The sequence below is a fragment of the Anas acuta genome, chromosome 2 (assembly GCF_963932015.1).
Source record: "Anas acuta chromosome 2, bAnaAcu1.1, whole genome shotgun sequence".
NCBI lineage: Eukaryota > Metazoa > Chordata > Aves > Anseriformes > Anatidae > Anas > Anas acuta.
The window spans coordinates 43717151-43741623 of NC_088980.1; the positions used below are offsets into that span (position 1 = coordinate 43717151).

General features: G+C 44.6%; 1 long non-coding RNA gene across 3 annotated transcripts in view; it reads right to left on the minus strand.

The window, feature by feature from the left end:
* Nucleotides 1-11483: 11483 nt before the first annotated feature.
* Nucleotides 11484-24473, minus strand: part of LOC137852598 (uncharacterized) — a 44834-nt gene continuing 31844 nt past the window's right edge. For 2 of the 3 annotated variants that reach the window (XR_011093951.1, XR_011093952.1), the window contains 2 exons: nucleotides 20265-20410; nucleotides 11484-14435 (listed from right to left, as the gene is read on the minus strand). This is a non-coding gene — a long non-coding RNA (uncharacterized lncRNA). The remainder of the gene's footprint in view (nucleotides 14436-20264; nucleotides 20411-24473) is intronic. The other variant, XR_011093953.1, reaches the window with a different exon arrangement.

The following is a 24473-nucleotide window of genomic DNA, read 5'->3' on the forward strand; positions in this document are numbered from 1 at the left end:
TGCTCATTGTTTAGAGGAATTACCAGCAAAACCAAGTGACAAATCACCAGCCTCAGTCTTTCCGCCTCTATTCACCAGCTCCCCGCGTGGCCAGCACCTACCCCAAAAGAGCATTTGGGAAGAGCATTTGTGCACCCTCGCCTCTTGCTCCGTTCTCCCTGCAGCGCTGAGGTGTGGTGGAAGGGCAGGAATTCACCCCGATGCGTGGAGAGCCATCGAGCCCTCATGGGATGAGCAGAAGCTCTCATGCCTGCATTGCTCCTGGGGTGCCTCCTCTCTTGCTCCTCCTGGCTCGAGGGCTTTGCACTGAGAATCCTGGAGGGGAAGCGTAAAGGTTCAGCGATGCATCCAGAAGCATCCCTCCCCTCCCATCTTGTCGCCCGGTGCTGCCGAGCATCTTCCTTGCTGGTGGAGGATGGAGCTGCTCCCCCCTTCTCCTGCTGTGCTCAGCCGCTGGGCTTTAACGGTCCAGGGTGAAAAGAAATCATAATTTCTCCCTTTCTCCCACCCTTTCTCAAAAGATGCTGTTTGTAAACATTGATCACTATAACTGAGGTGCTGGTCAAGTGTTTGATAAGGTGCAGAGAAGACACTGTCCAATACAAGATACAACCACAGTGAGTATTCGACCAAAGCGAAAACGGGGCTGGGCACGGGGTGCTAACCTACACTTTCTCTCTGTTTAAACAGGGGACTTCGAGGCACTTGGCTGGCTTAGCAGCTTTGATGCCTCTCCAATTGCCCTCAGGCTACGAATCTCAGATGATGAGATTTTCCTGTGGCATTTGACTTTCTGGCTGAAACCCAGAAAGCTCAGAGGAGCCAAGAGAATGGAGGTGAAAGTAACCCATTCAAATTGATAATAAACTCGCTGTGCGTTCCTAGTAAAACTTGTGTAGAGCAAAAAAAAAAGAAGGGGATTTTCCTATTTGCATTTCCTCCATATCCTTGTGACCACCACCGGCCTTTGCTCCGATGTGTACTGCTCTCAAGTCTCAAGAAAAGCAAACCACTCTTCAGCCTGCAAGAATTTCTCAACCCTGATGACTGAGAAGAGGCCCCTGCTCCTCATCTCTCTGCCTTCATAAAGCTGCAGACTAATATTAATGTTGGTTTCTCCCTTCTGCCCGCAGCCAAATATCACAGGTACCTTCGGCTCTTGCCCACCGAACCTTTTATGGCCAAATCGTAGCTGGGGACAGGGAGAGCTAACACGACAGCTTAATAACCCAGGGTAACTGGAGATCAAAAGCTGCAGGAACGCGGGATTTTCTGCAGTGCTGTGGTGTGGCAGAAGAACAAGGGAGAGAAACTGAAAACAGATGAATGTGGAGGAGCCAATACTGCATTTAGCTGGGGCTTCGGATACATCGCGTTGTGCTTTCTGATACTGAACTCCATTGGATTTGACGTGCCAAACAGGCTGAAAATCACAAGGTATGTGAAAACACAGACTCTGGCGCTTTACAAACCTGTAGCCAAAATGCCAGCCCTCCAGCCCAGGTGAAGATGCAGCCACTGCGAGGTGGTGCACTGGCTTCTGCCTCCAAAATCCACTCTGCACACCCACTGTGCGGGGACAGGCTTTAAACAATGCGTGCGCAGCACTGCACGTGTGAACTTGAGCATCTCTGGCAAACCCCTGCTGCAAGTGGTTGGCTTGTTTCTTCAGGCTCCCACACAAACGCTGCTACAATGGCATTTGGTGCCTCTCCCAAGGGAAGGCTCTGCATCAGCCCTCGGTGGATGGGAAGGATTCACCCGGAGCAGGACAGGACCTCGGAGGTCGGGATGCAGGCTCACCCGGCAGTGACTTGCCAATTAAAATACACTGAGATCAGAAATAAAGCAAAATTGGCCAGGGTTTGATAGCACTCCTCCTTAGTCAAAAAAAAAAGAAAAAAAAAAAGAAAGAAAAAAAAAAAAAAGAACCAAAACTTCTCCAAATTCTATCTGCTGTCTGTTATGCTTCTTTCACAAGTATATACCCCCCCATCCCCATACGCTGCAGAGGCGTGAGACGTACATTTCTCAAAGCAGGCAGGAAGACAATAAGAATTAACAGAATTATTCAGTTCTGGTGAAGCCAGATAAAAACCACGATCAGAGTAAGAATTCAAAATTATATTCCTAATGAAACATAGGTACACCATTTCTTCCTAAAAAATAAAAACAGAACAAAAACAAAACAAACAAACAAAAACAGAAAATAAAACCAAGATGAAGAAATCAGGAAAAACACGAAAACAAAAGGAAACACACCCCCAAACATACCAAACAAAGAGGAAAACCCATCTCAAAGCAACTCTCGAGTACGCAGGAGCTTTCCTTTACTTTGCAGAGACTGCAGTGCAACCTCTGTTAGTGCAAACCAGCTGCACAAAGCCACCCCCTATTTTGTTAGCAAATCAGCAAAAAAAACATGAATTGAAGCGCAAATACTGTGGAGATTTACCATTAAAGCTGCAAACTTGACAGAGAATCACATATGGTCAGTCATACCACAAACACGAAGCTGCAGTCCTAAATCCAGCTGGTCTCCTTTATCACAACAGGATGCGTCTGTCTAGCAGTAGTCACTGAAAGAACGAAGTAATCTAGTGTCTGGAAGATAACAAGTTGGAAGGAGTCATGTTTGAGGATTTCAGCTGAATTAATAGCCATAGATTTTATTGCCCTCTGCCTCTAGCTTTGCTTTCAGTTCTTATTCAGATTCGCTCTCGTTTAATGAGCAGAATACAATCAGGAAAACTAAGCATAATAGTTCAATTAAGCATTTTTTGGGGGGGAGAAAAGCATGTATTCGGGATTTTTACTGTACAACGTTCACGTCTCCGAGGGGGGATGGGACTATTACGGCACTAATCTGTTTAACAGAAACAAGCACAAGTATTCTGAAAATGAGAACTGCACAGCGTTTCATTTTAATCCCTACCTAAAGACAGAGCTGACAAAACATACTCACATGTGCAAATGGGTTGCTCGGGAATGAAGCTAAGCTCAGGTTATTTGCACAAATAAGGCTTTTTTTTAAATATATTTTTTTATTTTTTATTTTCCCCCAGCAGAGATGACAATAAAAGTACTCCTGTCATCATCACAGCCTCCTGCAATGTTAACATTGAATTTCTTCTCCGTGTGTGCATGTGTGCAGGCAGCTTTTGTTAACGTTTGTCTACCAAATTATAATAGGTGTCTTTCCTTGTGCACTGGCTTGTATGATAGAGGTTTAAAAGACAAAACCAAGCCCCGTCTTTAATATAGTGTTATCAGAGGCATCTCCCTCGGGGAGGTGTTACGGCCATCCAGCAGACACCGAGATGAGATATGCGCTTCTTTGGAGAGATATTGCCACAAAGCCTTTCAGACAGAATGGATGCTCCGCTAATAGATGCGCATAATTACTAATCCACAACGTGCCTTGATGGGGAATTTTGACAGGCAGTTGTGAGAGGTATCACAAATACATGCAGTAGCGCTGCTGAGTTTGCAACTCGTTCGCTCGGAATCCTCCAAGCTGAACTTTTAGCAGGTCTGCAATTTTTTGGGGTTGGTACACTCGCAGATGCGTTGAGACCCCAGCCCATGCCTTCCCTCCCCTCCCAAAAAAGCAGGGCATGGTGATGAGAAATGCACGTCCAGGCTTCCCTCACCCATACACAAGGGGCACAAGCTCCACGCCACAGAAGGATGGAGATGCTTCTGGGGAGGGGAACTTGTCCGTGCTGTAAAAGCTGTTAACATCGGTGGGGTACTGCAGAAATCGAGTTGCCTTCATGGAAGCCCAAAATTTATGAGGAGAGAGGGTGTTGATACAGAAATACATCTACTGGGGCCAGCAACCCTACCTCAGAGTTAAAGTATAGGGGACTCTGTTGGTATCGGAGCTGCAAACACGCATATGAGCTGGGTATGATGGAGAAGACAAACTCATGGGTGAGTAAGGGGCTGTATTTCCCCATTCCTTTCCTCTTCAGCCTTGCACAGCTGAGGGCAAGGTTTCTGATTGCTGCTCCTGCCCTGCAGAGGGATGCTGGCCCCAGTCACTGCTCAGCTGTTTTTGGGGAATGGTCTAGGTGTGCTGCAAGGAGGTAACCCCTCACCCTCCCTTACACACACCCAGTTTTGCTGTGAAATGCAATATCGAAAGGAAACGCTGCGATGGCACATCTTGCTCTGAGAGATCACAGAGTACAAGCTCCACTGGCATATTGCTCTGAGAATTTTAAAGAAGGGTACATCTGGCTTTTGTCACCACCCTTCTGCGCTTCCATCGTAACAGGAGGTGACCGTCCCTGCTCAAATCCCTCATTTGTTTCAGCAAAGCATCTGCCTGGCCCCAAAATGCTTTGAACAAGCATCTCAGGAGCTTCTGTCTCAACCGAGAGTGAAAAAGCTCAGCAAACTGTGTAAGTGTGGGTGACACTTCGACGTGCAAGGGCTTTAAAGAGGAGAGGGAGCCACGGGGATCTGAGAGCAGCAAGCAGTGCTCTCAGCGCCGCAGTTCATTAGGAGAAAGGCCACCGAGTATCTGCGGTGTATCAGGAGCCCTTGTCGTGCACTGCAAACAGATTTGGAAAGGTTTTCTAAACAAATCCTAAGGAGGTTATTAAATTTGCCATTCTGTGTACAGAAGGCATGAAAAAATTATTATAAATGGGGCAAGCAAATAGAAGTCTGACTGCAAATAATCAAACTACATAAATAATACAAGAATGATGACTAGATTGCTGTTTTTTGAGTGGATTCGAGGCAGATGTGAAACAGGTGGTAATTATTTGCTACAGAGTAACTGCAATTTACTTGAATTAACTGCATAATACATTTTGGCCACAAATCATTGTATTAATGTAATGTTTTCTGAACTTCTCTGAAAAAAAAAAATAGCAGCAGATCAAGTTGCATTTTTACCATGGCACTTGCATTTTGTTTTTGTCCTCAGTAAGACACAAACATTCAAGCAAGACCTCTGAGGCCCGGCAACTTGCCAAGGCAGCAGAGACCAGGAGCTCTGGGAAGAAAATGAGCATTGGCTCCACACAAGAGCTTCCTCTTTCCAGCTGGTTTCACCCCAAATACCACCACAGCGTGCTGGGATGCTTCCAGATACTTACTGGAGGTTGCAAGCAGGTCTCAGAGGGGCTTTAAGCTTTGTGTGGGCACACTTTCCACTGAAATACGTCTCACAAGCAACCTGTGAAGGTGTGTGAGGAACACAAGGAGATGGGTTGTATGACCAAAGATGAAGGGAGAGCTAGGAAAGCCAGACACAACCCACCAGAGCCAAGCTGGGGTGGAAGGAAGGTCCTCACCTCGTGCTCAGCCCCAGGACCTGGCTGCAGATGCAGGTAACCCCTACTTGGCACAGGAAAGAGGATGAAGGGCGATGATTGACTATTGAATTAGAGGTGGGCACACAACTCCTGCTTTTTTTTTTTTAGTTATTTATAAAATCTTCATCTGGAAACCCCTGCTTTGGAGAGCGGAGCCACACAATGGGCTCACGCTGCTGCGGCTTGGTTCTCCAGTCTCAGGCATACCTACTCCATCTCTCCTAGTTGCAGGCATGTAAACTAATTACAGCGATGTTCCAGTGGAAGCTTCCTGCTTGATTTGGCATGCCGTTCTTTCAGAGCACAATGATGAAAAATCTTAATTTGCTTCAGAGGAGCCTGTTAGCTGTATTAATAAATTACAATGCCGAAAATAAGAATAGCAGCGCCTGAAATTCCATGAGCATAGAGAAAAAAAAAAAAAAGCACTGAACAAAATGCATTAAAGCTGCTGTGCAGAGCACGTATCTGCTATATTTAGCTTTTTACCCTATAGGATGATAATCCTAAAGTGGAACGGCAAACCTGCTGAATCATACATCTTAAAAATGTAGTCGTCCTCAAGCAAAACACACCAGCCACAGGAAACCAAATCTTTTGCCTTTTGCCCTGCCTTAAAACACTTACCGGACTGGAAGAGATTAAGGAATACACAAAAACTTCCCGAATGCGCAGTTCAGAGGAGCAGGGAGTTAGATCAGAGTTGACGTACTGAGAAGCAGGTACTTGGACTGTTTTGTGGAAGGAGCACTCTCTGTTTTGATAACCCAAAGCACTGAGACAGTTTCAGGATACAAGTACAAGGATAAAGGATCCCGTACCACGTACCTCGTTCAGGAACAAGGGCAAGAGAGCTGGCTTCAGGAATGCCATTCACACACGAAGGACTCGGTCCGGCAAGCCCCTCATCCACTGCTGACACCGATAAAATCGTAGGGGAGAAAAAATGCAGACCCTCACCAGAATTTGCAAAAGGCTTGCGTACAAAGCTTGGCAAAAGCACAGGCAATGTGCACGAGCAGCGCAAGCCTCTAAAACTGCTGACAACAAATGCCACATTTTTGACAACGTATTTTAAAAACGGGAGGCATGTTTTGTCAGGCTGAGAATTCCTTTTAGAGCAACTGAAAGGTACCAAGTTCCTACCTTGCTTGAATGAGCAGTGCCACGGGTTGATATGGCAATTTTCACCAATAATAACTTTTGAAAAATAATATCCTTTTTTTCTCTCAACAAGCTTTACAAATCAATACAGAAAAAAGAACACACTTGAATTAAGCAGATGCTTATGACATTCCTCCTGGCAATTTAATGTGATTTATTGAGTTATACTGCAGTCTTCGTTTTTTTAACCAGATTAAGGTTGAAAAGGAGCCGGCAACTAAAACATTTTTTCCATTTTTATTTATATTATATTTAGTTATGTTATATTTTTAGTTAAATAAACTTGTGGAAGAGTACAGAAGCTACAAGACCTAATGGCCCGGATATGTAATTAATCAGATTTGAAAAGCAAGTACCATTTATCTCCATAAAACAAATAGAATCTATTCTATTAAGAAAACCCATTCAAATCACAAATCTGACTGCTGTTAGTGAGAATATTTTGCTTGGCAAGGGGCCTAAAGGCTCTAAAATTATATATTCTATTTTTATTTCCTCCTTGGATTGGATTAGTTACTAAGGCAACTGAAGAGTTCAGTTCTGCTGGTTAACAGTTATCCTGGATTTCATAAAATCAGTTACTATATAGGGCCTAAGTGCCCAGAAAGAAAAAACAGCACAGTGGTTTTTTGGAGGCTCTTTGCTTATAAGCAGTTTCCTACACCCAACTGTATCTCCTGACATTTTAAAGGCATGTAATTATATCTGGGTCGCAAGTTTGTTCAAGTTTGATTTCTGGGTTCTATTTTTATAAAAAGAGGGATGCAACCTCTCCAAACCGGCGTCCTCCTCGACAAGAGAATTTGATCACTTTTCATTTCCTGAAGATGACACAGCTCCAATTCACTAGTGGCACCAGCGCAACGCGTGCTCTCCGGTGTGCTGAACAGAAATAGGGCACTGTTTAATGGAAAAGTTAAGAAGTGACAGGAAAGATAAAGAAGATTCCCCAAAATAGCTCTCACTCCTGAAAACGCTCAAAAATTTTGGCATAAAGGAAAAAGATCTGTAACACCCCTTAAGTCTCATCTAACGGTCATATTTTTAGCTGATCTATTGCTATCACTTTTAATTACAAATTTTCATATGGCTATACTTTTGTCACCACGGAGGAAAAAAAATAAAGTATTTCGAGCCTCTGAGGAGCGTAAAGTGTTCTGTTTACTGTTGCAAGAAGCCCTCTAAAACCTCCACTGTGCAACCTGACAAGGTATGTGCCAAGCCCACCTTCACCTTACGCAGCACAAAACTGGGAGCAGATGGGCAGCATGATGGTTGATTCCTTTGGTTTGGGTGGTTCTTGCTAACAGAACTTCAGCTCAACCAGTTGGGTCAGCTCAACCCAACCTCCTCCTCTCCTTCAGCAAACCTTGTTTGAAGAAGATGTTATTTTAGACGAGAAGAACATATATTTGAGTGACCAGCTGCCGTGTCAAGCATCTTTCCTGCTCAGATGCAACTAGGTCAGGTAAAGCTCCTTCCTTTCCAGGCTACAAGGAAAACACCGTTAAAGCTGGCAAATCATTTGGATGCACCAAATATCTAACTTTGCTTCACTGAGCTCTGGGGCAAGGAGAAGCCAAGCTGAAGCACAGGGTTGCACAGCTTTCACCAGGCAAACATGCAGGTTAGCAGAGGGATGGAGAGATGCTGGACTGTGCATCAGTCCCAGCGCTGCCCATGTCACCCATTTCTTCTAGACAACGTAATTTAAGCTCCTACCCATAAATAGATGTTACTGGATGATGACAGAGGTAATTGGAAAGGCTTAAAGCAGCTACTCCATAAATCATTTGTATTTGCTGGGTTCCACCTGTGCCCTCGCTGTACTCTCCCCTCTTCTGCAGGCTTTGACAGGCAGTGCACAAAGTGGGTCACTTTCTGCTCCCTTGAATATTTTATCACTAAAACGGGAACAGCGAAAGGTCGGCGTTCAAAGGGATTCCTAGTCCACATCTCTGCGTGGCTTCAACAGCCCAGGTGATCTCGGGAGCAGGCCTGTTGAGAGGCACACAGGACCTCTGGCAGAATCGCTGCCCCAGTATCACCGTGTTTCCTCCCATGCGGCTCCTTGCTGTCTCAGGGCTAATGTCCACACAAAAAACCCTATTGCTAGAGGCTAAAGCTGACCCCCAGCATGGAGCACACTATTCCCGAAACTAGTTCAGGGCTTTCAGCCCCTTCTTTCAACTACGGTCAATTCTTTAAGCAGTGCTCTTCTAACAACTTTTCAATAAAACAACGTTTGAAGAGCCATTAGTGATGCTTAAAGAAAGCCTACAGCAGTACGAGACCGCAAGGCAAGAGCCTACCTTCCCGTCAGCTGCACAGAGCAGCAGGTTTGTGCTCAAACCTGCTCTCTTGAGAGCCTACAACCTCTGCAAGAGCAAAGACGGTTACCTGAAATCCAAAAAAAAATGAGCTATTTCAAAATCAAAGGGAAGGCAAAAAAATTCATCCTTGTGATGCCACCCACCTCTGCTCCCCTGCCAATTGCAGGGAGAGTGACATTTCCATCGCTTCCGTGCTCCCATTTAAGCTGGGAAGGCCCAAAGCAGCCGGGGCTTTATCCGCGAAAGCCAATGCTACAAATGCCATCGGGTACAAATTTAAAATAAAAAATGCTTTGTACCCAATTTTAAATGTTAAGAACTGGAAGAAGTACTGGGGAAGATAGGGAAGGAGGGGGAGCAGCATCTGAGCACCTCCTTAACTGGTATAGTCATTTTAAGTACTGATGCTGAGCAGTGGTACGAACGAAAGGCACTGGAAAATATGGGCATTTAAAAATCAATGGGGAAATGCCGAGATGCTGACCTGCAGCTCCCGTAATGAAAAGTCAGCATTACCAGTGGACATGTTAGACTGTGAAACCTCAGAAGCAAGTCAGCAGCCTAACACAAAGCAGAGCACAAAGCTAGCCCTTCACGTGCTTTTTTGCAGCTTCTCTTGCTTCACCAAAGCCTTGTCCTAACACAGCAATCTATCAATCTGGATAGCAAACTATTCAGAGCATAACAGCCACGGTTAACAGGACTACGGTGACAAGCACTGCTGTGCTCAAAAAATAACATCAGAACCAATGTTTCAACACTAGAATCACCACTTCACAAATTAGCTAACCGTTATCTCTTAAAACTCCACAAGCACACTAAGGAAAAAGTCCTTCAGAGATGTTCACCCTTCTTACTGGGTTCAGTCCTTCCAAATTTCTGAGCAAGGCTGACTAAGGTGGTCTTTACTTTTGGCATATGTGTGGCCCCCCTGGCTTTAGCAAGGCTGCTCATGCTTGGGTCTCCTTGATCCACTGCTGAGCACCCACAGATCTCAAAAATGCTTTTTTTGAAGAAGAAAATGAAGCAAGGAGACCACACGTTTCTGTGTGGCAGCTTTGCTCTTGCAGCGCTAGCTCTAGCTGCCCACAAACAGTATGCCTCGCACCGTGCCACGAAGGCATTCAAATCGCCTTCTTTGATTTTCAAGTTAATCCATTCCCAAAACTATTACCCCATGCGAGCCAGGCTGCTGATTTAAACAGGAGCACTTGCAGGTTTGCAAAATCAGGTCACAGGGAAAAAAAAATAAATCCTTTGTTTTACAATGCCTGGAGAATGTACTTGTGGGAAAGACGGGGTTTCTTTTCGAGGGAAGGAAATACGCGGTGAAACTCAAGGAAAGGAAAATGAATCCTTACTTCTGAACTGAAACAAACTGCTGTCTTAGTGGCACAAGTAAATTAAAGGTGAAGGCTTTGTCAGTGGCTGTGCGCTGTGGAAGACAGCTAGAGTAAAAATGTAAGATTTCTGGGACAGGAGGAGTCACAAGAGATGAACGTTGCATGATTTAATTATCCAACTGGAGGGAGAAATTAAGCTTTTGACTCGGAGCTGCATATAAAGAGAGCAATTAGACTTCTCTTTAAGAAAATTAGCATACGGTTTAAGGAGGGAGTAATAGTTTAAAATGCTACTATGAAATTGTTACTTATGCGCCATGGTAATAGGCAGACACTGCAGCATGCTATGCAGATTGAACTGGATGTTCCCTGGGCTTGTAACAGCATCCCCTCCGCAAAGGGAAGCGGCCTTGTGCTGCCGTGCAGGAGCAGGAGACCTGCCCCCAGTCATTTTTCCAGGCGGACACAGCCTCTGCATTTCACACGCTAGTCGCCGTGTCAAAACCCAAAGTGCTGCTACGTAGCTTGGGTATGTTTTATTCATAGATTATTAATCCCCTCGAAATCTGTGTGTGCTGCGGAACTGTTCTTGAAATCGGCTCTGCATATACATGCACACGCTTAACTCGGGTTCAAGTTTTTTGACAGATTGCCATGTAATAATGTACAGTGAACGCGGAAGAGTAATCTGCTCTTCCTCTTGTAAATGAATATACACACATGCCTTTGCTCTCCAGGTGCCACTGGCACTGCATTAAATAATTCCAGTGAAAAAATGCCAAGTTTCCAAAAAAAACACCCTCAACCAAACTTCAGATTTTCGAACAGGGCAAATCAGTACGAGTCCTTTGACCAAAACAAAACCCTGCCAATCTGTTCTAGGAAAAAAGTCCTAAAGCATTAGGAAAATATTTAGTAATAGATTTAAAACTTAACCTAAGTGACTTTCAGGATCGGATATAAGCCTATTCTCTGTACTGTGCACCAACTTTCTATCAACTCCATCCTCCTATTGGAACGCTACCAAAATTACTGAGCTCTCATCAGCGCAGAGCAGAGCACTTTTGACCCAGTGTACGGTTTTGTTATGGTATCCTTATTTGAACAAGTAACAATTCTGAGGAAGTCAATGTTTGCTCTGCTATTATTTCTATCTAGCAGCACTTTCCAGAGCGAAGAAATTGCTCTATCATGCGTGTAGGAGCACTTGGCTTGCACATCAAGTGTCCCTAGAGGGTTAAAAAAAAAAAAAAAAAGCACTTTTTGAAACCCTATCAACATGCACACAAATTGCACACCAAAGAACTGGCTAGTATAAATTTGAATGCATTTAACACCCAAGCGAGGAGCAAGATGGTAACTCTGAGGTAACAATCTTTCCCTTTTGTGTAACTGGCTGTCCAACAAGACGTTTGAAAGAGTAATCATTTTCCATTCATGATCTTTTACCATCCACTTTTATCATCAGATATTTAACTTCTCTCTTCTAAACTAATGCAAGAAAAAGAAGAAATCAGTGCAGGTCTTAGTGCACCGATGTAAGTACACGTTAGTTTAGTTTCATTTTCCACTGAACAGACTCACAGGGCTCTTTTTGAAGCCCTGGGATCTCAATGGTAAAAACCTAATGTGATTTGACCTCTTTTATACAGAAAATGGGTTGATGGAAAGAAGATAACGTCTGCAGCTTTACAGAACTCTTACATTCACTGAGCTTCTATTACTAACCGTAATGGAGGGGAAAACATTAAGTGTAGATACATACGTGAAGGATATCGTCGGATTAATCACCAGTTAGTTAACTCTTCATCTTGCAGAGTCTCGCTATAATTCAGCACAAAACCGGCCAAAATGAACACCTGGAGTGGTGAACACCTGGTTTGTGACAGCCACCCCAGGGTCAGGCAGACATTTATCCTGCTGCATGGTTTGGGTACCCTCGTCTCTTGTGCTGTAGGGATCATTCTGAGAAATTAATTAGTATTAGCAAACACGGGTTGTAAATACTTAAAGCAGTATTTTTATAATACATTGACAAGTCTTTTCTTGAGTATTACACTACTGGATACCAACCAAGGCATTACAAGGGGACATTTAGAGCGTGTGTCTTGTGCCAGCATGGCACGAAATACACACTAGCCCCCGATAGCAGCACTCTGCAGGAGCTGCTTCTTGATACTGCAACAAGCAGTGCTAGCTTGCGTGCCCGTCTCCCTGCCAATCCTCTAAGTTCCCGTAAGCACTGGTCATAAGCAAGGAACAGTGTGCCTGAATTACTGCTGGCAAAGAGCTGAAACGTATTAATGCAGATCTAATAAAGGCTAGTTTTGGAGGCTTATAAAAACCTATATATTCTTTTGAATAATTAGCGCTGGCAGTAAGCCCTTTAATCCCATAAAGCCCCATTATGTCAATAACAGACCTCACACAACAGGCAAATGGTACGGTGTCAGTACAGCAGCCCACGTTAGGGTGAACGAGCTGTCAAAAACAGGTTGGGGCTGAAATTAACCCCCGGACAAACGATTTACAGCAAGCCAGGTTCCTCCCTCATAGCATCCACAGGCACGTTGCTGACAACAGGGCGAGCACCACGAGCAGAGCATCTTTCAAGCCTCGTGCCACCCGAAGTTAGTCACTATTGCAATGCCTGGTGGAATAGAGCCTCTGCTGTTGTAACAACCATGACGATTACACAGGGAAAGGATGGTGGTCCTTGGAGTTAGTTTCCAACCAAAACGTCCTCAGGCAAGAAGTCTCTTATGTTACAGGGGCTGCCCTCAGTGGGTAACAGGAGTTGTAGCAGCTCTGGTTCTTTATCAGAGCTCTGGTAAGAGAAAAATGAAAGCTAGGAGAACACAAAACACCTACCCCAACACCCTGTGTTTCAGAGGGACGTGCTACCCCCATTAAAATCTGTGCTCGGAAATGAACATAAGGCAAACCCCTGCCATCTCCCAAAATTAATCAACTACCACAGGCATGCAGGGAAACACAAAGCAGGTTGAAAAATAAAAGGATGCTGCTACTGTGCTTTGAAATTTTGTCATCTGCTGACCCTAGAATCAACCCTCTGGCCGGGTCAATGAGACCAGCAGGCTTTGGTCGCAGTGCTGCAGCCACCCTCCGTTGTGCTTCCCAGCATCTCCCCTCCCAACCCATTTCACGAGCCTCTCCCTAATTGCAGGGGATTCAGCCATGCAGAGTTAAGATTCTGGTTTGCTTCACGGAAGCCAGAGCAAGATACAGAAAAAAAAAAAAAGGCACAAAAATGCAAGTTATTAAGAAATTCAGTGTTTTTAACACCACCCTCCCAGCTCCAGGCATCGGCAGCAGTCGATTCCACGCAGACGATAAAGCCGTTCATCACTGGAGGACCCGTGCGGGTTCGATAGCTGATGTAAAGCAGATGATTGCTTCCATCGATTCAGACAAAATGCCCCAGCAGAGCTGCGTGCTGTCGTGGCCAGAGTGCATGCATGATTTTCTGATGGTTTAATAAATAAACCATTGATTACAAAATGGAGCCTGATAAATCCTGACGGGGCAGATTTGCAGCTGTACCTCTCCTCTGACTCCTATAATTAACAGCTCAGTGCTGTGCTACAGCGAAGCAAGGACCGGCTCATACGGCAGCAATAGCGCGTTAGCAACATTTATGAAAATGCGCAAAATTACTGCACCCAGCATAAATGACAAGGTCACTCCTTGTTTTGGCTACAATTTTCTCATCTGGGGCTGTCTTACTACAAAAGAGACCATTTCTGACACCAGGGCTTCAGCCTCCTGATGACACCGTGGCCAGGAGATCAGCCCTCAGGTCAAGCACTCACCAGAAGGTGTGAGAGATGGGGATGACCAGCTGGGCTTCGGACACATGAGGGCTGCTAAGGGAACAATCCCACTCCTCGTCACAGGTTCAAAAGAAAAGACACCTTGAGAAACAGGACCGTGGCAAACCTGGAAGAGAGATCTGGGCAACTACAGCCTCGCATGGTGCCTTTCTGCTAAGCAACAGAACTACAGCCCTCCTGCGCACAGTTCCTCAAATGGCCTATTTTTTTTTTTTTCCTTGAAGTGCTGAATTTAGAAGATCTCAACCAGCGCATGAGCCTTGCTGATGCAAGAGAGAGAAAGCACAAGCTGAATCAAATGGCGTTCACCCGTCCATGCAGATGCCGCTGCTGTAACCGTGATGCACAGAGGCAGAACCCAGCCACGACTCATGGGTCTTCAGTCCCAGTCCCCACCACCGCCAGCTCCTGCAGAAAGAATTATGCTTTCTGTGATCAATGTATACGTTCTCCCAACAATATACTTTGCTATTAAGCCAGGCTACTACATGTCAAATTACCAGAGGAATTGCTTTACTATTTACTACCCTACTAGACTCTCCAGTCAAAGGAAGGTCCCAAATATGACGGCAACTTGCTCAAGACTCATACTTCACTTTACAGTACTTTAACAAGGTTGCAACTTCCTGATGCAACATTCTTTTACAGTTTTAAGGATTTGATTTTTTGCTTTGAAACAAATATATTGCAGAGGAGACTTACAGAGAGAGGAGAGGAAGAAAGGATTTGTCTTGAAATTTTTATTCAACTCCCTCCAGCCTGACTGGAGACAGAAATACACATGATGATTTAAAAAAAAAATGCTCTATTTTATCATGATAAATTCGTGTAATTTAAAAAGGTGACTTTGTACATCTCAATTCAAATGGAAAATGAGCTCTTTGGAAACAGAATGTGCAGATCTACAAAATATGTTAAATAGCATAGGGGATATTACTGAGAAATGTCCGTCGGAGAGTACTCATCTGAGTTAATCCTGTTTCCCAAATGAAATAAAGTGCAACAATAAATAATGGCTAGTGTGTAATTCCATGTAAAGTCAGGACCAATCTTTTCTTTCATCAAACTTGGTACAGTGTATGTGCCATGCAATTTTAATACCCTTAAATAATGTAGGAGAAATAGTGCAGACTAAGACTGACAGGAAATAGTCTAAGTTCCCAATTTTAGGAAACAGCCTATAAATGAAATTTCAGGAAGATATAACTTCTTGATTAAAGGCAAATTTTTGCTGTCATACCCCCAAAGAAGCATTAAATCTTATTACTTTAATTTATTAGATTTATTGCTATAATTTAGGAGAGAACCACAAAGACAACCAAAGAATCAGAGGACCTCACTGTGCTACACTGTCCAGCCACTGCAGAACAACAGCCTAGGAGACGTTCAAGTAAAAAACAAAACAAAACAAAAAAACCCAGCTCCTTTCATAAGCATACATCAGCTTCTGATTTTTGACAGGCAGCATCAGCAAATGCATTTCTGACTCCTTCCATTTTCTTGCTGGATGGTTCTTAAGCGTCTCCCTCTCCTCCCCACCCGTCACTCCTGACCCTAATTTCCTGCACGCCAGATTTCTGTCCTGCTGGTGAATCTGATGTGCCCGATAGACCGGGCATGCAGGATGCTGATTAGCTCCATCGGCTTTAAAGTTTCCCTAGCCCATTTTTCAGGTAATCTTGTCTGAATGCCTATCTAGCACTCACACATGTGGCAGAGACGCAGCAGCTCACCTCGTACTCCAGGAAGACCTGCAATGAATCAGTAAAGCTCTCGGTCCAGATGTCAAAAAGCAGAGGCGTAAAAACCTTGCTGAAGCTGCAGCTTGAAGCCAAACCTGCTGTATGCTTGTATGCCTCCCTGCAAGCTCACGGGAGTGAAGGTTTGCTGCCCTGATGAAAGCTGTGCAAGGCAGGAGCAAATCCACGGAGGGAAAGTCACAGCGCATGAGCTTACGCCGGCAAATAGTAATGCAAATAAGTAACTCTACTCACACGAGCAGCCTCCATAAATCCAGAATCATATTTGTGTTCAAATACTTCCTCCCACAGCTGCAAAGTGCGTGGGGAGGCTGAGAAAGAGTCATCTGCAAGCACAAGAATTCATACGACTTCAAGTCATCCTTATTAGAAACAAATGGTACGTATACACCACAGGAACAGACAAGCAACCAACGCTGTCTCTGTTCCTTCGGTAAATGAATCAAGAAAACGAGCTGCTCCAGAACAGGCCAAAAAGGAATATATTTTTTCAACCCAAAAGGGCCGAAAAGGTGCTGCTCCGAGCCTCCTCCTACCCCTCCCTACCTCACCTCTGCCAAAGCTGGCTCCGGTCTGCTCCTCACCTTCATCACCATGCTGCTCCAACAGCATCCTCAACATCTGCAGTATGGCACACTCAATATTACAGATGGGGGACTCACTGCGGAAGATACCTAGCTGAAAATCACATTTTATAGCTTGTGTTATGCTGACTAAATAATTTAGTAGTCCCTTCTGGTTTTAAAATCTTTCAGGGAGGGAAACCTACCTACTACTCTACCAAGTCCAGTACAAGTAGTAAATCCTTCTACCAAAAGAAAAGTGAACATGGCCTTGAATTTTTTCCTGTTAGACCAAACAAAGCCCCATGTAAGCCAGTGGGTGAAAAGTTTATGTTGTTATGAAAGAGATTGGATGAGTTACAGTAAAACCTTTGAGCCTGGAACTTCTGAACAGTTTGTACCAAACTCTAAAAGACTATAGAAAATAACATATCTTGCCATGAAGTGACAGTATATTTGAAGAAGAAATCATGCACAAGAAGAAACAGATTATAGTGTGAGTCCCATTTAACTCTACCAAAAGCTACAAACACTACTATGTTTCAGAAACTGAACCCTAAACAAGAAAATTGCATCTATTATGCTACATCCCTGGAAAAAAAAGAAAAAAAATAGCTGCTGCAGCATCAGCCCAAAGGGGATGAGGATCTTTAAAATGGTATAGCTGCACTTAAAACTGTTGAGATGGCTTACACAGCAACTTGATATCAATGAAGTCATGAATTTGATGGGTTCCAAATCCATGATGTGCTTAGGAAGGATTACTCACGTGGAGAAAGTTAGGCACTTATTTTTGCATTATTTATTACATGCAAAACCAGTGCTCTATATATTATTATCCCCTCAATCCATGTCTGTGTGTGACACCCTTCCTGAGCAGCAGGCACCTTTTGATGTGAGCCCATTCACGGCTGAACCTTGGCTACATATTTCACAGCAGCACCACACAGAAGCTCTGAAGCCCCCTTGGACTTTCCTGTCAAAACAGAAGCAGCACAATGCAGGTTCCCTGTGCAGAAACACAGCATCTTTAATACTGGCAGCCATTTGGTTGCATGAGCCCTGGTGCAGCTTCGGCCCACAGTGGTGCCAGTGTGAGCAGAGAAGGTGGGCCTCATGGAAGTGGTGCTCTGCTTGCCATGCTGCTGGTGCTTTTCCCACTCATTGTCACACATAGATCAGTTCCCTCCGGCTGAGGGAAGGTCACTGTCCTAGCACAGCTTCCAAGGCACTTGTGTTGTGATAAAGTTTCCTCTGCTCCACTGCCTCCATCCTTAAACAATAAGACAGATCTTGAGTGCAATCACATAACACATGCAAGACAGCCAAGCATGGGTTCATGAAAGGCAAGTGCTGCCTGACCAACCTCATCTCCTTCTATGACTGGGTGACCCACATGGTGGATGAGGGAAAGGCTGCTGACAGTCTACCTAGACTTCAGCAAAGCCTTTGACATGGTCTCCCACAGTATTCTCCTGGAGAAGTTGGCAGCCCATGGCTTGGACAGGCACACTCTGTGCTGGGTTAACAACTGGCTGGACGGCTGGGCCCAGAGAGTGGTGGTGAATGAAGTGAAATCCAGCTGGCGATTGGTCACCAGTGTTATTTGGGCCCATCCTTTTTAATATCTTTACTGATGATTTGGACGACGGAATTGAGTGCATGCTCAGTAAGTCTGCAGACAACACCAAGCTGAGGAGAAGTGTCGACCTGCCACAGGGTAGGATGGCCCTGCAGAGGGACCTGGACAGGTTGGGTCGATGGGCAGAAGCCAATGGGATGAAATTCAACATGGCTCTGTGTTGGGTGCTGCACTCTGGCCTCAACAATGCCATGCTGTGCTACAGACTTGGGGCAGGGTGGCTCAAAAGCTGTGCAGAGGAAGTGATCTGGAGGTGCTGGCTGATGCTCGCCTTAACATGACCCAGCAGTGTGCCCAGGTGGCCCAGAAGGCCAACGGCATCCTGGCTTGTGTCAGGAATATTGTAGCCAGCAGGACCAGGGAGGTGATTGTGCCCCTCTACTCAGCTCTGGTGAGGCCGCACCTCGAGTGCTGTGTTCAGCTTTGGGCCCCTCACTACAAGAAGGGCATCGAGGCCCTGGAGCGTGTCCAGAGAAGGGCTATGAAGCTGGTGAAGGGCCTGGAGCAAAAGTGCTGTGAGGAGCGGCTGAGGGAACTGGGGTTGTTTAGTCTGGAGAAGAGGAGGCTCAGGAAGACCTTAGCACTCACTACAGCTACCTGAATGGAAGGTGTGGGGAGCTGGGGGTCGGTCTCTTCTCGCAGATAACTAGCAATAGGATCAGAGGGACTGGCCTCAAGTTGTTCCAGGGGAGGTTCAGGTTAGAAATCAGGAGACATTTCTTCTCAGAAAGAGCAGTCAGGCATTGGAATGGGTTACCCAGGAAGGTGGTGGAGTCACCGTCCCTGGGGGTGTTTAAGGAAAGGATGGACTTGGTACATGGGACACGGTACTTTGGAACATGGTTTAGCAGGTAATATAAACAGTAGGGGTACGGCTGGATCAGGTGATCTTGAAGGTCTTTTCCAACCTTAATGATTCTGTAATTCTATGACAAGGCAGTAGGAAAGATCTGGTCTTAGGGGAAGAAACAGCAGTGTTTCTCCTTTTAAAAACAAACCAAGGATAGAAAAATCAATAGAGCATAGAGCAACTGAGCTATTTTTTTTTTTCCTACAATGAATACTAATGCACACACCTTTTAGAAATCTTTCCCCCATTTTCAATAAGGTACCACACTTCTTCTTCCTCTGCACATGTAGCTCCTCCTGTCCACCTTGCTCTAATGTTCTGAATTTCTCAGCAATTCCAAACCTAATTAAAAGTCTACTTAGCAGAAAGATGCTTCCCTCCTTTACTGCCAAATCTCTCCACCTCGTTACTAGCCTCAGACACAAAGCTTGCAATACCTAGGGAAGCAGTGACAGATTTAAGGCCTAGCCCCTGATGCCCATGCAGTGTTTCAGACTAGCACTTTGGGACCAATATAACTAACTGGGAGGTTCACAGTTTTCCAAATGAACACAGGGTAACGGTTTCTCTTTTTTGTCTGAACTTAGCAGAAGGTGTCCAACTTCTGGAGAAAAGTAATCTAAGCACTTCCCGCCAGCAACAGCAGAGCTTTCTAAAAAGCTTTTCTCGAAGCAATATACAGCACAGAGCTGAACAACCCCTTTTTTTGGTCCTCACTTGAGGTGACCTGCATAACTTGAAACACAGCTTTATTACCTAATAAAACCTCCCATCACACTAACTCAGCCTGTGCGGCCATGCACAGAGATAAAATGTGTGCACATGGGCGCACACATGCATCCATATCGCATATTCCTGGGTTTCACCATCTGGCATTGTTCTGGGGATTAATAAATGCAAAGTTAGGTTTAAAATACCACAAACGTGCCCAGGGAAGGAGAACTCTCACTGAAGATTTTAACAACCTACACGAAGGCGCTACAAGAAAAACAAAGTCAGCTAAGGCTGCAAGTGAACTTTAGCAAAATAAAACGCACATTGATCAAGTCAGTGGATGCAAAAAGTTACAATGATATGCGTTTTATGTAGCATAAGTAAGTCACAGAACAGTACGATTGATTAAAGGTTCCTCAGGTCTAGAGGAATGGAAATATGATAAATGCTAATGCGACAGAAATGTCAAAATAGATGAGGAATTACACATGCCAGTGACTGAGCGAAAACTAGCTGAGATTAAGTCTGAGACAAAGATGAAACGCCAGATTGCCTAAAGCTAATTATCTGGACAATTAATGGAATGCCTGCGACTCATTCTGATTATTAAGAGCACAGCCTATTTGAGAAAGGACAAAGCTATTTGCAGAAGTCCACACTGATTTCCTCGGAAGAGGATGCTGGCAATGAAGCGGAAGAAATTCTTACCCTGGAGATCACTAAGCCAGCTGCTAAAGCACAGTACGGCCGTGTCACCTGGTACCAAAAACCACACCGATCCCTTCCTTGGGCTGTCACTGGTGTAAAAATTCAACACACGTCTCATTTCCCAAGTTGATAATTTGACAGCGATCCTAGATAAGGAAAAAATACACGTCTTCAACACATGCAAAGCGAGATATATAAAAGTAGTTCTACCTCAGCCTGCCAGGAATTAAAATTAACTTCTTCCCGTTTCTCCTTAATTTTATCATTTATCAGTTTTAAGGAGATTCCTACATTCTTCTATATCTACCCACTCAAGAGCTAAATGTGGTTCCCAGATACATTTTTTTTGATGTGATGACACTTAAAACTATCTACAGGCCAGCCAGATGCAAATATCTGCTCATTCATCAGTTAATAAGTTAACAGGAGGAAATGGTAAAGATGTTTAATAAAAATATTTCACTTGCTTCTTTTCAAGAAGAAAAAGAAAAAAGGCTAATCCCAAATACATAGATGCTAAAGATGCTTTCTGTGTAGAGTTATCGGAACCTTTTGCTACATTTCTGGTACAGGACCATGTTAATATCTGGAATGAGAAATCCCCAGCATGTTTCCCTTTTAAGCACCGCATTTGTGACAGTAGAAAGCATGGGGTCCACATCCTTTTGAAAACAGTGTTACATTTTCACATTTTTTCCCCCTCCAGCGACTTCCCTGGAAATACATACCCGTCCACCACTGCCATGAAGCCTCACATCCATCAGCTACAAGCTGCTTGGGCAGCAGAGTGAGATGGATGTAGCCCACCCCAGTGTTTCTCCAAAGAGTTTCCCCCTTTGAACACCAGAGGGGAATCAGAGCACCCATCTAGGCTGAGCAAAGACCCATAGTGCAAACATCTGAGCACAAGCTCCACGGGACCTAGAAGGGCCAGCAGCAGGCAGAGCAAGCGGCTCCCACCAGCCAGGAAAACTCCCAGGGGCCAAATTTATTCATCCAGGCTCTGTCACAGACCGATGCAGTTATTCTGCTTTCAGCACTTGGCTAACACCTTTGCGCCGTATGTATATTCATTTTGTAGGTTTCTGCATCATTTAACAGCTCAATATGTAGGAATTTCCAGAGTTGTCTTGATCCTCAAATGTGGATGCACTTCAGCGCAGGGATCAAACAGCCGAGCTGTTCCTGCTGCTTATTTAAATTCAGCATTGTTCCCTTAAAAAGCAAGCATCTACAAGACAGCACTTTCTGCAGAGAGCATCGCAAGCTGCCACGCTTCTCGGAATAGACCTTTTGCTGGGCTGGTGTCAGTTTAACACACCGTGCCTAGATTAAAACTGTTTTTACAAACACCATTCCAGAGCAGACACCGGATTTTAGCCGAGAAGGCAGCCAGTTTTACAGGAGGGAAACCAAACAATTGCATGAGGCGACAGCCCGTGTCTTCAAAACATATTTTATCCATCCTTAGATGGCAGAGGTAGGAAGACATACTAAAGAAGCTGTGCTTCCTATTTTATTCTCCACAGAAAGAGGGCTGGGAAAGGGCGAAGAGCAATGTTTGAAGCTGCAGAGCCACTGCACCACCTCAGCAGCAACGTGTTTGGTGAGCACACAAAACTTGGTGGTGAATCTGCACTGGGCACCAGCCCAAGCTCCAAAGTGAAGCTGTGTTAGCAAAGCCCCAGTAAGCTTTAAAAGTATGAGGAATAGGTCGCACATTAAGCCCCAACTCCCACGTGCAGCAGCGACAGCAGCCACGAGAGGGGTCACAAGCAGGACGGATGTCTGTCCCGCTGCTCCTCCTGCAGTTCTTGGACCATGCTCAATTACCACCCGCAGGTAGGGTTATAAGCAGAAAGCATTTGGAATCCATAGGCTTAAAATGTATTTTTTTTTTTTCCACCAGGATGAAAAGCGCCCCCAGAGCCTTTGTTTAATGTTCATATTCCTCACAAAATCTTGCTTACAGTTAAGGGTTTTCCAGGCCCTTAAGGAAAGCACGTTAATATTTCAAACTTCAGAAAGGCCAAATCTCTCCTTTTGGCCTTTTAAACTGATTTTCCATTTCTAAGATGGTGATTAACACCCTGCTGAGAGACACAAGCACACAGTCAAGAACTCTCGGCTTATCAGGCCACCCTGGTATTTGAAAAACACTCTTTTCAGCTTACATTTCGGTTTGCCAAAATACAGAAATCAGCTGTTTCCCAGGGGAGAGTTGACAGACACGCAGAATTTCAGCACACAGATACGATGGAGGCTGGGAAAAATACACAAACACAACGAAGGCACCGGTCTGTGCCGCGCACTGAAGTCAGGGCAAGGAGGTGGTGAGAAGAAGTGCACGGCAGTGCTTCGAGGGGAAAATAGCTGATAGGTCCATCTCAGCTGCCAGAGTAACCTTTTCTGATCTTTGCTTGCAAAAGATGATTTAGGGCTCTAAAAGACTTTTATTTCCCCTCAAAAGCGGCGTGTCAGAATAATGCACACTTCCGCTGACCCCATGGGAGGCACGGGAATTGTGCCAATCCATCACGCCGATGCCACCATCCACCGCTGTCTTCCACGTCCGTGCTTTTAAAGGTTAAGAAGCCCTTGGTTTTGTGAAAGGATATTTTTCCCCTTATCTCAGTCTTAAAAACAGCTGGAAATTCATACAGCTTCTATCTATATTCAGAGAGGTAAGGGGGGGGCGAGCATTATTGCTGGACTCCAAGTTTCTTTCCAGACTTGACAAAAAACAAGCTACTGCTGAACACAAGCAAATGCTGTCCTGTGTTTTGATCCCCTTTTCACTAAAAAGAGGTTAAGTGGCTACTGAAAGATGCATTGTAGCTTTCCCCACTACAATCCATCCATCTCGAGCGCAGGCATGACAGATCTTGCAGGAACTGCAGCTTTGGTAAAGCAACAATTCTGTATTTAAATTATTTGTTTGGACGAGGCTTTCAGACAAAGTCCTGCGTGGCAGCCGCTCCAAGCGTGCAGCACGAGCCAGAGCACTCGCTCCATCCTCCCCTTTCACATTTTCTAAACCCAGCAGCACTCTGACTACTCTTCTCACGTCTCAGGCAGGTTTTTCTGTGACAGAGAATAACCTGTATTCTCCCAAACCTTGCGGATCTTAATCTGAGGAAGAGGCAATACAGAAGGGGAAATTCCACTTTTACCAAAAATTCTGCCAGAGTAGGTTTTGTAGAACAGTTTTAGACAAGGTACCTTTTAAACCTCCAAATAGAGGGAGAGAGAGGTTAGAAAATACGTGCATGCATATATTTGATTTAAATGATAAAATCCTACCCATGAAAATAAATAAGTTGCACACACAAGAGGTGGCCCAAATTATACCCCTGTTGTCCCATTAATCATATTTATTGCAAAAGTCTAATAATGTTATCTTCGGTCCCAGCTTCAGCAGCCTATAATTTAACATAAGCACCTTTTCTTGGCATGCGAATTGGGTACTAACACTGTCTCCTCCAACCTCTTTTGTGCTTTTAAATTAGAAAACCTAAATGTCGCTTTTCTTCAGCTACGAAATACAGTCAAGGTCACCGTAAAATAAAAGAGCAATTAACTTCACAACCAAACTGTTGTACAGGAGCGAAATATAGTACTTCAAAAAGTGGGTAAAACCTAAAAATATTCCTAAAAACGGTACCTCTCACTCAGGCTAAAATGACAAAGCACAGCTCCAGAAATTCCTGTCAAATCACGGAAAATATTCCACCTCCCCACCAATTTGTTCGCTGTGCTTTCATCGCTGGGAGTCAGAAGGGCCTGTGCGATAGCAGTGATGGTGGAAAAGCTGGCTGCCTTCCCCCTGCCTCCAACCCTGTCCCCAGGTGAGCCCTAAGCAGTTAATAAACATTAGCACAGAATTTCTCGTTTTGTCTCCTCTATTAATGAAATGACAGAAGTTGTATGAAATCTCTGCGTAAAATTTTGCAGGAGACAGCAGCGACAATGGATCAGGACGGAGTTGCCCTATCTGAAAAGACAAAGAGAAAAGCTAGCATTAAGGGTTTGGAGTTGATAAGTATTTTAAAATATGAAATTATCTCAGCTCGAACCCTTCTCTAAAATCAGCCAAGATTTTGAAACTCGGTAAAATTAAATGCGTTATCAACACACAACTGACTGTGCAACCCAGCACAGATGAATTATCTCATTATTGCCATAGAAATCAGATGAGGCGTGCATAGT